Here is a 3,863-nt window from a genome sequence, read left to right as displayed (position 1 = left end):
AAAATGAGCAAATCAGAGGACTCTAGATGCTGGTGAGAATGTGGAGAAACGGGCACCCTCCTACACTCTTGGTGGGAATGTAAACTGGTGCAGCCCCCCTGGAAAACAGTGTGGAGGTTCCTCAAAACGTTAACAATAGAACTCCCCTATGACCCAGCAATAGCACTGCTAGGAATTCACCCAAAGGATACAGGAGTGCTGATGCATAGGGGCACATGTACCACAATGTTCATAGCAGCACTCTCCACAATAGCCAAAACATGGAAAGCGCATAAGTGTCCATCCACTGATGAATGTATCAAGAAGATGTGGTTTATCTATACACTGGAATACTACATGGCAATGAGAAACAATGAAAGCTGGCCATGTGTAGCAATATGGATGGAACTTGAGGGTGTTATGCTGAGTGAAACAAGTCAGGCAGAGAAGGACAGCTACCATATGTTTGCACATATAGGTGGATTAGGAGGAATTTAATGGAGGACTGTGGGGGAGAAGAAGGGGGGGGAAATAGTGGGGGAGAGGGAGGGAGGCAATATTCAGGCAATATTCATGAGAGACTCTTGAATATTGAGAACAAACTGAGGTCTAATGGAGGTGGGGGGGAGGGGAGGGGGGTGACGGCCATGGGGAAGGGCACTTGTTGGGATGAGCACTGGGTGTTATATGGAAACCAACTTGACAATAAACTATTTAAGAAAAAGAAAAACTGTACCCTACAATTCTTTCTGCTTTATCTGCTCCACCATTTTATCCAACCTTTCATTCTATACAATCACTTTATTTATATACTTCTTTGACATACTGTGTGTAACCAAGGACAAGAAGAAAACTCACCCTTAGAATCTTTGGCTTCTTCACTCAAACTGGGCTTGAAATAAAGACCACATGTGCAGTTGTCTGCTTGGCTATTCTTATTTAATATATAAAAAACTAGGATTCAGAAATTCTTTAGTTTCTGAGCCATTCTGCCTCTTCCATTTAGATCTTACCTATTTGGCAACCTTAGATCTCTTGAAGATGGGAAACACAGGCAACAATCTTCCTTACTTACACGTGTCAAGCACCCCCCCCCGACACACACACACACACACACACACACACACACCTAATCATCTTCCTAAGAAAGCATTAAAAATGACAAAGTCTGGTACTAAATGTAGTTCACTTCATTGATAAGAGAGTGCTGTATATACCCACACAGGGCCTGTCTTTCTATATCTATATCTTCCTGTCTCCCTGGATTTTTTTCTTGGCTTGAGCAGAATTCCTCTCCTCATTCTAATAATAGTACCCCACTTACCCCCATTCCATGTGGACATGGAGGGATTGTCAGTCATGGAGCTCCACTCTTGGCCAAGGGTTAGCCCTGAGATCTCGTGATGCTATCAGAAGTCCTTATCTCCCTGGATTTTGCAATTGGTTCAGGGGTGTGCACGTGACTCAAGCATGTTACGGGTTGAAGGGTCGCTGGCCTGGCCTGGTTTCTGGAATGAGCCACTGAGGAAGTCTGTGGTTAGCAAGCATGAGGCTTTTTCTCTATGCTTGGAAACGCCCCATTCCCCTCCCTTCCCAGGCCCCATCTTGGCTTTCACCAGTGAACATCACACTGTGAGCACCCTCCCTGCCCCCCTCCCGCCCCCCGCCTCAAGTCTAGCTTGTCTCAGGTGACTGGTCTTTGGCTATAAGGCAAAACCCCCTCAACATGGCAACCTATCCAGACAGCACTGTCACCTATTTTCTGGGTTTCTCCACACCATGAAGAACTTTTAGATCCTTCCATAGTACACAGGAACCAAGAGAGGGGATCCAGAATTCTAACTCAGTCTCTCTCTCCCTCTACCTGTCCGCCCCTCACTGCCATTTTAACTGGCTTCCTCACACTAGAGCAAGACCACACATCATGATCATCTGCCCCTAGAGTCCCAAATGGGCTTGGAAAGGAGTAACCAGAACACACTTCTCTCACCATTTGCTTCTTAAGTATATATCCCTCTGTGGGGTGCCTGGGTGGCTCAGTCTGTTGAACGTCCAACTTCGGCTCGGGTCATGATCTCACTGCTCATGAGGTCGAGCCCTGCATCCGGCTGTGTGCTGACAGCTTAGAGCCTTGAGCCTGCTTCAGATTGTGTGTGTGTGTGTGTGTGTGTGTGTGTGTGTGTGTCTCCCCCTCTCCTACTGGCGTTCTCTCTCTGTTTGTCTCTCTCTTTCTCAAAAATAAATAAGCATTAAAAAAATATATATGTTATACCCATACACCCCCTGGGGCCCAAGGGGGCATGCTTTCCCTTTTTCCCAGGGGTCAGGATCTTTCCTCACATCATTTACTGAATTCGTTTTACCAGTGACTTATCATAAGCCTAAAGTTGCACAGGCATAGGTCTTTTTTAAAAAATATTTCTTTCTTTAAGTTATTTATTTATTTTGAGAGAGAGAGAGAAAGAGCACAAGCAGGGAAAGGACAGAGAGAAAGAGAGACAGAATCCCAAGCAGGCTCCATGCCATTAGCACAGAGCCCAGTGTGGAGCTCGAACTCACGAACTGTGAGATCATGATCCAAGCCGAGATCAAGAGTAAGATACTTAACTAATTACACCATCCAGATGCCTCAGGCATAGGTCTTCATTAGTAAAGAAGAGCTTGAGGAATTTAGAAAATCAAGATTCTGAAAACCATTGTCTTTCTACAGACTTCAAAAAATCTCATTTTGATACTGTAAACCTGGGCATTACCATTTCATTCTTTTTCTTGTTTTAACAGATTCTGAACACCCTGAGGTAAATGGTTACCCCTGGCTGGTTAGGGGGAAAGTTACAAAAATTGAGCTATATTGTTTAAATTAATGACAGGATTTAATAAATATTATCCTTTTATAAGGATAATTTATGTTCATAATTATCATCACATGTGGTGGTCAACTGGAAGTACATTTAGGTATTTTAAGTACTTAGTGTCTGTACACATAAACATACATATACATTCTTGGCATTTCCTCCATGAGATTTGGGGATAATTCCTCACCATTATTTATAAGAGTGGGTGGGCTCATAAGCTTTGTAAGCACGGAAATAGCTCTATTTCTCATTCCAAAAAAGGAATTTTCCAGGCAGAAGACAATTTATTCTTCTAGACCAGTGGTCAGCAACCTTTTTGTACAAAAGCCAGATAGTAAATATTTTAGGCTTTGCAGTCTGCACAGTCTCTATCGTAACTACTCCACGTTGATGTTGTAGCATAAAAACAGTGATAGATGAACATTAAGTGCACGGGCTTGGCTGTGTTCCAATAAAATTTTATTTATGGGCACTGGAATTTGAATTTCATGCAATTTTCACTTATCACAAAATATTCCTTTTTCTGATTGTTTTCAGCCATTTAAAAATGTAAAGGCCATTCTTAACTGTGGGCCACATCCAATAGGCAGTGGGCTGGATTGGGCCCACCAGCCGTAGTTTGACAACCCTTACCCTAGATTCCCTTTTTCAATTTAGATACTTTCATTTCCTCTTTCCTTCCACTTATGATGCTCGTTAATGTAGCAATGGCAGCAGCCAAGGACCAGCTCTTATTTACTGACTTTACCATCCCCCTCCCTACTTGTTGGCACTTAGGAGAAATGCTGTCACACACCTGTGCTAACCAATGAGTATGTGACCTGGACATTTTGAGTGACATCTTCCCAGATTGGCAAAATATAGTCAACTGAGCCACAGAAGGGTCACAGTCCTTGATGCTGCCTCATCAATCCTCTGATTCCTTTCCTGGTTCCACATTGGATGACAGAGGTCAAATAATGGAGGATGCTGCATTATGGCCAGAGGAGAAAGTAATGCAAGACCATTCTGCTGAGACCACCATCTTTG

This window comes from Hyaena hyaena, unplaced genomic scaffold (assembly GCF_003009895.1).
Source record: "Hyaena hyaena isolate Hyena2069 unplaced genomic scaffold, ASM300989v1 scaffold_24, whole genome shotgun sequence".
Taxonomy (NCBI): domain Eukaryota; kingdom Metazoa; phylum Chordata; class Mammalia; order Carnivora; family Hyaenidae; genus Hyaena; species Hyaena hyaena.
Note: the sequence above shows the minus strand (reverse complement) of the source record.